General features: G+C 40.0%; 1 protein-coding gene across 1 annotated transcript in view; it reads left to right on the forward strand.

The window, feature by feature from the left end:
• EIF1 (eukaryotic translation initiation factor 1) overlaps positions 1-13519 on the forward strand; it is a 273258-nt gene that overhangs the window by 232988 nt on the left and 26751 nt on the right. The window lies entirely within an intron of this gene.

Raw genomic sequence — 13519 nt, forward strand, 5'->3', positions numbered from 1 at the left:
GCAAAGTAAATCTTTGAGAGTCTCCTTATATAGGCAAGTTAAGGGCAAAACTAATCTTTAGCCTTCCCCTTACTGGATTGTCTGGTTATACCTCATAATAACATGAAGAAAAGTTTGTTTTGGAAACCAAGCCCAAGGTCGTCCCCTCCTGCCCAAATCCTTGAGGCTAGTTTGCAGTGCCATTGCAAAATTCTGTGATCAGATCTCAGTCCATCTCATCAAAATATCACCAGACTGAATGCTCACATTAACCTTACAGTTCCCAAGCCAAATAAGTACAATGATTCAAAAGATAATGGAAAGAAAACAAATGGTTCAAATAGGTTGGGAATGATTCCATAAAAATGGAAGAGGTTTAGTAAGAAATCCGGGGGGAGGGGAGGTGTTTCATTTGAGCCCTTGTTGTGAAATTGCTATGATTCAGTCATTCACATTTTATGGAGGAACCACATGATACTGGCATGCATCTGTAGTACTCCCACATTTTCTCATTACTGCTTCTACAGTTTCCTTACTAGAGGATATTCTGCCTTTTTCAGAACTAATAATTTTACAAGTATACTTGGCCTTAATAGTGCTTTTCCAATGTTCCTAATGTAGGCTAGTTTAAATTCTTAAGTTATTGTGCCTGCATTTTAATCTTTCCTTTTTGGGGTGGGGGGGAGATTTTTTGAGTACTCCTGTAGTCCTAATTAACCAATTTTCTTTCTCCTTCTCTCCCATATATATATATGTGAAATATATTGAATTAATGGCCTGGCAATCTATTTTAATGCACGGAAATACTACATATTGCATTGGTCCTTAAAAGCTGTTATGTAAACATCATTTCTAAATTCTATGAAAAAATTTACCATCATGGTGAACATTTTTGATGATCTTCCATTCCTGTTCGTGTTGAAAGCACCAAAGGCACTTCCAGATTGAAAAGATTAGCCACTAACATCATGGGGTTGCCCAGGGGATGCCCAATTGGTGGTTTCTTTTATGACCCCATAAATGTGCCCAACAAAATGGTACCTATCAATTTTCTCACGATTACTCGCTTTCAGGTGGGCAGAAGCTGGAGTGAAAGTCAGTGAATTCCAGTGTGATGGGAGAGTGTAGCTTCCATTGAGCAGACTAATAACAGAATAACAGGATAAAAAGGCAGAGGAGAATCCATTAAAATGCCCATGAAATTCAAATGGTATTTTACACATATATAAAATAATAATATAGACATGCTTTTGTTGTCCCAATTTTTTGATAAGAATTAAGTTTCTATTGTTCAAAGCATTAGAGGCAAATATAAGACTCCTATAGTAAACCTCCACCTTGAGACATTTTTTGTTAACTGAGTTCTAGGGATCATGATTCCCATTCAGCTATGCCTATAAAACGATCAGATTTATTATCAGTTCAATGTACTGTATGAGGCAGTAAGACATATAATAATCACTTGTATGGAGCAAAATCCACAGAGAACTGTCTATGAATTTCAGTAATACTTGAATTTAATAATACATTCTTCATCATACCTTAGATGACTTAATGTTGGAATGTATAATAAATTACAATAAATTATAATAAATTACACCTTACAACATGTTTCAAATTGTATTTACCAAATTAAATATACTTTTTCTCAAATATTGCAGAGATATTGCTATACCTTTTGATTTAAATTCAGAATTTTGTGAAAATTGTCTTTGGATATGCTTGGTTTAAAAATTAGAAGAAAAATGATAAACAAGGTGATATTACATGAAATATGTGGATATTCCAGTAAGTAAGTCATAGGGATTAATGCAACAGGGGAAACTTCTAAAAACAAAAGCAAAAGAATGTAAAATCTTCAAATGCCTGGAATTTTCCATGGCTTTTTCCCCAATACATTGTATTTTACAAGCAAAAGAATTGAGGTGGAAAATCCCTAGTAATACATTAATAGTTTCAACAAGAGATTCCAAAGTAAATCTCTGAAAATACATTTTGGCTTACAATGAAATATAAGACTTTGGTCAATACAACAATCACCCTCTGAGGCTTACAGACCAAAAGCAAGGTAGTAAATTGCAGTGAGATTTGGTGACTCAAAACCCAGCTGCTATTATTATAGTGTGTCACACATACTTCTGCTTTCTACATTATTTATGGCATGCTTTAAGATAGATGTGTGGGAAGGAAAATGGCTGTCCTACATTATGATGTGCCATGTGTCAGAAAGGCAGCTAGGTTATGGATGACCCTCATGGGAAAAAAAGTAGGCTGTACATGTGAAGTGGAAATAGGATAAGGAATAGCAACAGCAGCTTAAAGTGAAACAGCCATGGAAGAGAGGACCCTCAAAGATTTTGGGCACAGGTAAGCTTGCTGTCACTAAGAAAGTGAGCCATACATTGGAGCCAGAAAAAAACTTAGCTACCTGCGCCTTGATTTTTTTTATATAGGATCCTCATTCATTCCTGGTCTGCTATAATGCTTCAAAACAGATAGCTACATAGACAAGTTTGGCTTTGCTGGCTTAGAGAAAATATATATATTCTCCCCTTTCTACCAGCCTACATAGAAAGCAAAGGTGTCCATGATGAAAAAGTCCTGAGAATTCATTATTTACAATTTCATAGTATTGCCAGTTTTAATTTTGGAATTTATTTTTTTTATGTGCTAGGTCATTGTACAGATTATGGGGAGAGGAAGGAGAGAGGGATGACAAGCCAACTGAGAGGACCCATTTCAGATAATAGAATGAATGTTTCTGTTGAATAGGATTTGTAATCCCTTTATGATGAAAACAATTCAAATTAACATCAAAATTTGATGGTATTACACCTTCCTTATTCTCCTTCTCTTGATTTCTTGAAATTTGCATTGTTCCTTCCTTCTTGGTTTATAGCAGGGGTGTCCAACCTTTCACTTTCCCTGGGCCACATTAGAAGATGAAAATTTGGTTTGGGCCGCACATAAAATAAAATAACAGTAACGATACCTGATCATCCAAAAAAACCATAGAAAAAATAGTTAACATATTAAATTTATTTGGAATTGAAGTCAGTGAGATGTTTTTATTATTTATTATTAATTATTTATTAAAAATTATTTATTTTTTATCACTTTTTTCTCACAGTTTTTTTATCACGGTTTATTTTCCGGCCAAATTTTGAGGGGGGGGGGAGGAGAGAAAGCTTGCCCGCCTTGCGCCTACCTCTCCTGCAAATGGCCCGGCTGGATGAGGCAGGACTGGAAGGCAGAAGCAGCAGCAGCGGCGGGGGCAGAAGCCTTCCCCACCACCGCTGCTGCTTCTGCCCCCGCTGCCGCTGCCCCCGCCGCTGCTTCTGCTCCCGCCGCCGGGCGCTTCTTCCCCCACCACCGCGGCTGCTTCTGCCACTTCTGCCCCCGCCACTGCTTCTGCCCCTGCCGCCACTTCTGCCCCTGTTGCCGCTGCCCCCGCCGCTGCTTCTGCCCCGCCGCCGCTTCTTCCTTCGCCACGCGGCTGCTTCTGCCGCTTCTGCCCCTCGCGCTGCCCCACCACTGCTTCTGCCCCCACCGCCGCCGCTTCTGCCCCCACGCTGCTTCTGCCCCACGCCGCCGCTTCTTCCCTCGAAGTGGTGGTGGGGGCAGAAGCGGCGGCGGGGGCACAAGCGGCGGTGGCGGTGGAGGCAGAAGCAGCAGCGGTGGCGGAGGAAGAAGTGGCGGCGGTGGTGGGGGAAGAAGCAGCGGCGCAGGGGCAGAAGCAGCGGCGGGGGTGGGGGCGGCGGCGGCAACAGCAGGAGGTGGCGCTCTGACAGCACCTGCCTTTTCTCTTGCTGCTTGGCCTGGCGCTCGCCTCGCCCCTCCTCGCACCTGCCTCTCCTCCTCCACCTCGCTGGCTCTGGCACAAAGGTTGGGGTGGGCACTGGGCCGCATTACAAGGTGACCTGGGCCACATGCGGCCCGTGGGCCACGGGTTGGACAAGCCTGCGTTAGACTATAACATTAGACTACAACATTAAAAACATTACTCAGTTGAAGATACTTAGTAGAAGTTGTGCATCATCTAGAAGGCATTAAGGCTGAAGAAAAATTCTTTATCTACTATACGAAGTTTTGGTATTATACAATTATTATAAAGATGTGGCTAGTTAGTATAACATTTTAATTTGTTTACATGTTATGGATAGTATTTTTTTCTTTCCTGCCCTTTACTCACAAAAATATTTAATTCATCTAGTGCTTGCAATGAGCAAGTAGAGAATGTCAGGCACATTTCATTCACATGCTCACAGATAGGTAGTTTTCCATTTACAACTCCAATTGGCATCAGAATTTTGGTTATAGTCATGACAATTGTCAAAGCACTTAGGTGACTGAATCTAATGTTACAACTCTTTTTACTGCAATTCATAAAGCAAATTATGCAATCTTAAGTTTAAATCCATTCTTCCAAATGAGCATTGCAACTCACTTACATCCATAACAAATTATAGTTACATGACAACAGGACCTTGCAAATCATATTTCAAGCAGTAACAACTAACATCACCTATCTAAATCTATTCTAAACAGAAAGAGTTAATTAATTCTTTACACTTTAACCTATAAAGACTGACTAAGCTACATTCTTCTGGAGGAAACTAAACACAAAGGCAACCAATGATTCTGTCTAATGGTTTGTTTGTGCACCCCTACATGCTATACAAAACAAGATCAGGTTTTAGCAAGTCTCTGTTCATTGTGCTATGGTGGATGGTATTTTGAAAAATAATACCCAGATGTCTTTGTTCATTGTTTTATTATAGAGAGTCAAGCAATCCCAGAATCAAACCCAAGACAAGAAAAATTACAGTAACACGTGGAGCCAATCATGATCATTATGCATTAAAATAATGCATGCATAATGTTTTCATCAAATGAATGCCCCAATCATATACTTGTGTTATGATGTCTGATGCAAATACCAAGGTCATAGTATTTGTGTGATTATTTCATAACAGTTATGTCCCCATTTCTCTTTATTCCAAACAGAGAAAACAGCAATTGTCTATAGGAAACTATTTGTGAAGTTTAAATAGCAGGCATTCTAAACTACAATTTTATACATAAAACACCAGAATGGCTAACGTGGATTGTGCCAGGTGAAGCACTCTCAAAAGGCCACAATAGAAAGCCTCATTTTGAGCAAATGTTCCATTCCAAACTACTCTTTTTTAAAAACTTAAAATCTCATCCCAGGAATAAAGGGCAGTGTATAAAGACCTGCATCTCCAGATTTGATTGCATCAGATCCAGAGGCAGAACAATTGCATGTAAGTCAGTTCAGGAATCCAAAGAAGTAAAAGCAACAAATTGTTTTGGATTGAGAATACATTATACACTCTTAGGTATTTAATCTGAAGTGAGTAACATTATTAGTCATAAAAATATCAGAAACTATTTTGTGGTACTGTACTTCTCTACTATTTCTGACCTTACGTTGCATAATTCCATTTACTAATGTATTGCTGACCAAGATGGTATTTATTTGGGAATAAAGTGTGCATCTGTTATTTTCAACTGCTTAGAGAATGCCCCAGTGACTAGGCTAAAAGAATAATTTAATGAGTCTATATCTCAGCTGCCTCTGAACTCCTGAGCAGTCACTCACAAAGTAACTTGAGGGTAATCTCAATTGAACAGTTACCAGATTGATCACCTGTACTACCAGGAAAGGTCCGACATATTTAGGGCCTAGTTTCTTACATGGCAGCTCCATGTTTAAATACTTGGTAGATAGGTAAACATGATCCCCTATGTTGAAAGACGTATGGTCTGGTTGTTTTTTATCGGCATGTTTTTTGTATGCTCTAGAAGCTTCATTTAACGCTTCTTGTATACCTTTCCATGTGCTTTGTATACTTGTAGCCCAAGTTGAGGGGTAGCGGGATTCTGGGATATTCAGGACCACTCTGGAATGGGCACAAAGTCTAGTCAATGTACTATTTGGAAAGGGGTATATCCTGTGCTCTTATGCATTGCATTATTGTAGGCTATTTCTGCCAATGGTAGAAGTTCTGCCCAGTCACATATGCTGATATGTGACATAACAACTTAAATACCGCTCAATGTCTGCATTTGCTCATTCTGCCACACCATTTGTACTGGGGTGGTTCACCGCATTCAAACCTTGTGCAGATCCAATTGATCGGAAGAAGTCACACCAGAATCAGGCAAGAAACTGTACCCCTCTATCTAACGGTTTTCTGGGCTATATTTTGGTAACAGCACATACTGTACATTGTTTTACATGGGTTTCTATATCATGTCTACAGCATGCCGTGGCTGCTGATATCATGCCCTCATGCACCCTGCCAATGTGTCGGGCTCCAAAGTGGGTTGGAAAGCATCTGGAGCCCAGCACATATTTCAGGTACTTGCCCTCTGAGCAGATCATCATTGGGTTGCATATTTTTACACTTATTTATCAAACTTATATGCTGCCCATCTCACCAAAGGTAGTTTACAGACATTGAATAAAATGCACCATAAAACATTAAAAAAAAATAAGGAACTTAAATTTAAAATTCAATTAAAATAAAATGAAGGATGAAGATGGAGGTGATACAGACAGCCACCTCACAGAGGTGAGGTGTTATCTACTCCAAGTGCCAAATCCCAACTGAGACTGCAGGCTAGTTATCGTAATTCCAAGCCTAGTCAATAAGAGAAGAAACCACACTGTCAGTAGAACAATTATCCTTTACTTTTTCTCAACTTGGCATGCAGTGACACAACTTTAGTCAGTGTTAGAGTCTTCTGCCCTCCAGCTGATTATAAAGATTCAGCATGCCCCTCCTCCAGGACACTCATCTGTGAATCCCGTACAATCCCCTCCCCACTCCTCGCTTATGGCAACTTGAAACAGTGTGCAGTGGCGTGGCCTCAATGTCACCATCTCAGACGTTGACAGGCAGCTCCCCTCTACCAGAGGAACACATCTGGAAAAGTTTAAGCACATGTACAGGATAGTGTATACATGGTCAGGGTCAGTTCCCGAGGTTCCCTCCCTGGACATCTGGGGATTCTCCCTATGGAACTTGATCAACCCTTTCACTCTCACATCTCTATTCCTCATCCATGGGGCTTCAGACATGGGGTACCCTTTCCAGAGGATTAGATATTGCAATTTCTCCTTATACACTTGGGAATCCAATATCTGGTCTATTTCATAATGAGATTCCCCCTTCACTATTATGGGCCTATCGGAGTCGGGGTTGAGGGCCTAATGCTTGATGTCACCACCAGCTTCAGCAGGCTGCTATGGAAAATCGAATGGATCTCCCCTAATAGGCAAGGAAGCTTCAACTGCACCATGAGTGGAGTGAACTATGGGGAACAGACCCAGGAATTTTAGGCCCAGCTTTCTGCATGGCTGTTTCAGTTTCAAATATTTGGAGGAGAGGTACACCTTCTTTCCTATGTGGAATAGTCTTTGTGGTGACATTTTCTTTTCTTTAAAAAGTTTATTTTATTTTATACAAACAATCTATCTTCCATTTAGAAGAAATACTGAAACGATGAGGGATAGACAGGGCTGTTCACCACGGGATTCTCAGGATTCTCAGGGTTGTACCCATAGGGGAACGAGGGCTTGCCATTGGTCCCATGTTACCGCCAATCCTGGCATCAACTCCATCATATCCTCCTGAGATACTCTTTGTAGCCGCTCCTGGTTCAAATTCAATTGACTCGTTGCTTTGCCTGTACTCCTCCCAATGGCAACCGGGCCATCTGTTTTTGGGGTGAAGATACCAGCATCGAACACTCAGCTGCCTGGTAACCCAATAGGTTCATCAAAAACATTGGAGCAGAGGCCTAACCCAAGGGTCTGTGGGATTTTATACATTGAATCTGCTTTGTACCCCAGCTCTTGGCCTGTCTGTCATTCTTCGTGTTCCAACCAACACCAACCCCTTTTGCCAAAGTTTCTCAGCCCACTATCCAGTTCAATCATTGCTTTAAACCAGTCCAGGAACTGATTAGGAAAGCCTCGATATAGGCATGCCTGTCTTAGATTTCAGTACAGTCGAAGTCAAAACTGCTGTACTAGCATGCACTCTGGCCATGACTGCAGCTTACCTGCTATGCAGCTGAACTCCTGTATGTACCCTTTCACAGGCCTTCCACGTTGTTACAGTGACACCAGCTCTCCTTCCACCTATGTGATTCTGCATCTATCTTCAAAGCATGCTCTTTTTTTAAAAAAAAATAAAGTTTATTTAAGATTCATACATTTAAAACATTTAAAAAACAAATGAACATATAAACAGATATATATACATATATACATTTTGCAGCAAAAGTTGAGCAATGGTTACACATTTTTTAACATTTTTTTTAACATTTTTTAACATTGACATGATCTGCCTTGTTACAATACCTTCTTCGTTCTTTCAATGTTTTTGTTTCACAAAATGCTTTATGATTAAACGCACGTCTTCCATAACTATGTAACTTATCCAGTTTTCAAATATTGTCTTTTCTTTAACCATTCATACCAGCAATACCATGTTTTATAGTAATCGCTATCTTGGTTAGTTTTTAGTAGTTTAGTTAGGCTATCCCTGTGCAGTCGTAAATTTTTTTGATGACCATCTCCTCTGAAGGGATGGTAGACAATTTCCAATTTTGTGCATAGCTTATTTTAGCTGCTGTCATAATGTGTAGAATTAAATATTGGTATTTTTTTTCCATTTTTGAATCTATCATACCCAGCAAGAAAGTTTCAGGTTCAAGTTTTACTTCTTGTTTAGTTATATTTAAAATCCAATTTTTGATATTTTTCCAAAACTTTTGCGCATATGGACAGGTCCACCACATATGGAAATATGTTCCCTGGGCACAGTTACACTTCCAGCAGTTTGGGGGGAGGTTTGGGAACATCTTAGCCAGTCTCGCGGGTGGCAAGTACCAACGATACACCATTTTATAGAGGTTCTCTTTATACAAGGCTGACATAGTTAATTTGTAGTTTGTTTCCCAAATATGTTCCCACTTGTCTAATTCAATACTGCGGCCCACATTTTTTGCCCAAATTATCATACACTCCTTGACTGTTTCTTCTTTTAATTTATAATCCAATAGATATTTATATATTTTACTAATCACCTTCCTTTCCTCTCCTTGCCAAATTTTATCTAATTCTTGGTAGGTCATGTTAAAGCCAAATTATTCTTTATCTTTTTTGTAATGCAATTGTATCTGCGCATAGGGCCACCATGCTATCTCTCTTCCTAGAATTTGTATTTGATTCCTAGCCTTTAACTCTCCATTTTGATGTAATAAATCTTTATATCTTACATTATCAAAATCTAAAACATTTGGATGTGTAACTGCCTCCATTGTAGATAACCACAGTGGGACCTTACAGTTATGTACTTTTTTATCTTTTCCCAAATAGTTAATAGCACATTCCTTATATAATGCCTTTGAAAGTGGTGTTTACTCTTTCCATCCCACATAAATGTGTGCCATCCAAGTTGGAGATCAAAACCCTCTAGTATTAAGATCCTTTTATTTATCAAATTAACCCAGTCTTTAAGCCAAGTTGCTATCGCAGCATAGTAATATATTTTGAAATCTGGAAGACCAAAGCCTCCTTTCTTTCTATCTTCTTGTTATAATTTATATTTTATTCTGGGTTTTTTCCCTTGCCATATAAATTTGGATATATGTTTATTTAGTTCTTCAAAAAAGCTTTTTTCCAACTTGATTGGCACGGTCTGAAATAGGAACAACAATTTTGGTAGAACATTCATTTTTACTATTGCAATGCAGCCTAATAGAGATATTTGTAGTTTAGCCCAATTATCTAAGTCTTTAAATATTTGGATTGTTAATTTATTGTAATTATCTTTTTTAATTGATGAGCACCTAGCTGTCAGCCATATCCCCAAATATTTTACTTTATTTACCACCTTTATCCCTAATTTTTGTTAGTTCTTCCTTTTGTTCATTTGTACAGTTTTTTGTTATCACTTTTGTTTTTTCTTTATTAATTTTTAACCCTGCCACCTTTCCATATTGTTCTATTTCTTTCATCAAGATAGGTGTCGTTTCCAGGGGATCTTCCACTATAAAGGCCATATCGTCAGCAAATGTTTGAAGTTTGTACTCCTCTCTTTTAACTTTTAACCCCCTGATCTCTTGGTTTTGTTCTAATAGTATCTCTTCTGCTAATATATAAAGTAGGTGAGTCAAGGGACATCCTTGTCTTACACCCTTGTTTATCCTGATATTATCTGTATTTTCCCCATTTATTAATATTTTTGCAGTTTGAGTATTATATGTTGTTTTAATGAATCCTAAAAAATTTTCACCAAATTTCATGCCTGTCAATTGTTTAATAAGAAAATTCCAATTTAAATTGTCAAATGCTTTCTGGGCATCTAAAAACATCAGTGCTATTGTTTTAGTTGTGTGTACTACATAGAATTCTAAAACATCCATAATTATTCTTGTATTTGTCTTTATTTGTCTATATGGCAGAAACTCATTCTGATCAGTATGGATAACCCTACTTAATATTTTCTTTAATCTTTTCACCAATATTGTGGCCAAAATCTTGTAATCTACGTTTAAAAGTGATATTGGCCTATAATTTTGGATTTTTTGTGGGTCTGATTGCTCTTTGTGAATAAGAGTTATATATGTTTCAGTCCATGATTTTGGTATATTAGCATTATTCAAGGCTTCATTATATAGATCTGTCATTAATTCCTCCAATAACTCTTGGAACTCCTTATATAATTCAGACAGAATTCCATCCGGGCCCGGGGTTTTATTTAGTTTTTGGGCTCCAATTGCCTTTCTAATTTCTTCTGTGGATATTTTATTATTTAAAATACATTTCTCTTCATCCGTAATTTCCGGTAAACTTTTTTCCTTCAAATATTGGTTAATAAGTTGTTCTGGTACTTCTTGATTGTATAGATTTGTAAAAAAAAGTCCTTGGCAATATCTTTCTTTTCCTTAGCCTGGGTACATACTTTCCCTTCTTGGTCTTGGAGAGCTACAATTGTTCTTTTTCCTTGTTCTTTTTTTATTTTATGGGCTAACCATCTCCCTGGCTTGTTTGCATTTTCAAAATAATTTTGTTTTACTAATTTAACTTTTCGGGCCAGGTCTTCCTGCATATTTAAACTTATACTATGTTTTACCAAATCTATTTCTTTACTAGTGTTTTGATTATTTGGATCAACTTGTCTACTTACTTGTAAGTCTTTAAGTTTCTCTCTCCACTCTTCTCTCTTGTTTTTTTTCTTTATTTTTTTTAATACTATAGCCAATAGTTAAACCTCTCACGTAAGTTTTGTTGTATCCCAGAGATTTTGAAGTATGCACCAATATTCTGAAGATTTTCTTTAAATACACCTTTCCAGTGCTCAGCCTTCTGTTTCTCTTTTTTCGCTTCTTTTAATCGGCTGGGTTGCTGCGTCTCTGGTTCCAATCGTCACAGTTGTCACAATCTCCCTCTTCTGTAGTTAGTTTTCAGGGGGTTCTTCTTCCAGTCTCCGGGATTGTGGGCACCTCCCCAAGACCTCCGTGTCTTCCCCTTTCTTTTGCCTACCCATCTGGGGTCCGGCATGCTCCAAAAAGCCACCAACTAGAAAAAATCGGAATCAATCAGAGCAGCGATCTGCTCATCAGCTCCGCACCGACACAGCACCCAACCAGAAGTCCTTCAAAGCATGCTCTTAATGCCTTGAGAAACATGTTGATATCCACCAGTTCTCGACCATGAGCACTATGTAGCTCTGCCACACATTCTTCGGCTTCCCCAGTCAGCACCCCTGTCACAGCCATGACCATTGCCCACTGAGATGGATAATAGTGATCATACAGGTGGCTAATGAACTGACTCACAAACAAGGCTACTTGGTCCGGATTGCTGTCAAATGAGGTCTACATAGGAAGGGGCCCCACCTTCTCTGGGGGGGAACCCTCCCCAACCCTACCAGGGCTGTGTCCATCCAACATGCTTCTGAACTTTGTGGAGCCATGAGTGGGAGAACAAATGGACCTCTTTGTTCTCTAGATCCTACATGAGCTCTGTCATGATGACTCAACAACCCCATTACCTCAGCCAATGATGATTCCGGGGACCCATGGGACAACTATGAAGGACAGATTGATTGCTGCTGTAGTTGGGAGACCCAAAAGCTGATGTCCGCTGAGTGTGTCTGCTGCCTGTAGGCCCTCCAGTCATCTCCCGTGAGTATCTGCTTGGAACTGGAGCATCTCTGAAGCTCAGCTCCCCAAGCCTTTCCCTAAGCACGTTTAATGTACTGTTCCCCAGTCCTGGGGAGCAACTGGGGAATAACTCCATTCATCATCCTCAAGGATATGTTCCTCTCTCCACTTCTCAAAACCCCTGGGGCCCACTGGGATATAGGTGGTGGTTTATGTTGTCTAGCACCCTCAGAGTCCCTAGAACCATGCTCCTCCTGCAAGGGGCACTAGTTGCCTGATACCTTTTCCCCACATTCTTTTGGTTGCACCACCTGCTGGTGGAGACCCTCAATCCCAGTCTCTGGTAGTTTCAATGGTATCTGTGATGACCCGTAATCTCTCAAAACCCAAAACATACATTAAAGTCTGGTAATACCTTCAACTTAACTTCACTGTTTTATTAGGCACAGTTTAAAGTCACAAAAGTAAATAATGAGGCAAAAGTAAACCAAAACAAACCGCATTGACAAGAGTTCCGAAGCAAGCCAAGATAATTAACCATACATTCCAGGAAGATAACAGGGAGAATCCATGGGGAAAATGCCAACAAAGATAAACCTCTTTCAAAGGAAACAATAAACTTTGACTCCAGCAATTCTGATTACACAGTTACAAACTTATATACATAGCTCCCAGCTGCAAGCCACAAGGAGGATCATGGTTATTTCCTCCTGAGTAGATCTCGCTTTTCCTTGATCTTCTCCTCCCTATGTGACCTAGGATGGATAGGGGATGGGCATGGATCCTCCTCTGATTGCTCAGCTGGCCTCTGCCCTTCCCCAGCCTCCTCCACCACCTCTGGAGCCACAGTCTCACTCCCTGTTGTCTGTTCCTCCTCTTCCTCAGAATCAGTCTCCACCAGGGGCATGACACTATCTCCCCCACAGGGCCCCCTTCTCAGGGACCAGGCAGACGAGGACGTTGAGGAAACTGAGCGTGAAAATCCTGGACCAAACGAGGAGCATGAACATCAGTGTCATCGACCCAGGTGAAGTCCTCTGGTCCATAACCTTTCCATGCCACCAAATACTGAAATCAGCCCCACAACTGGCATGAATCTTGGATGCTATCCACTTCATCCTCCTCCTCTCCCAGAGGGGCTACTGGGGTCAGCTATGATGGAGCCAGTCTATGCGGACTGTCAGCCGATGCAGTGACTAACAGGGAACAATGAAAAACAGGATGGATATGCATGGTCCGTGGCAGGGAGAGATGATAAGCCACAGGATTGATCACCGCCTTGACTGGAAAAGGTCCCAAGTAATGGTGATCGAGCTTTTTCGATGGTCGT

The sequence above is a fragment of the Pseudonaja textilis genome, chromosome Z (genome assembly GCF_049901715.1).
Source record: "Pseudonaja textilis isolate UNSWEBS1 chromosome Z, rPseTex1.2, whole genome shotgun sequence".
Lineage (NCBI taxonomy): Eukaryota > Metazoa > Chordata > Lepidosauria > Squamata > Elapidae > Pseudonaja > Pseudonaja textilis.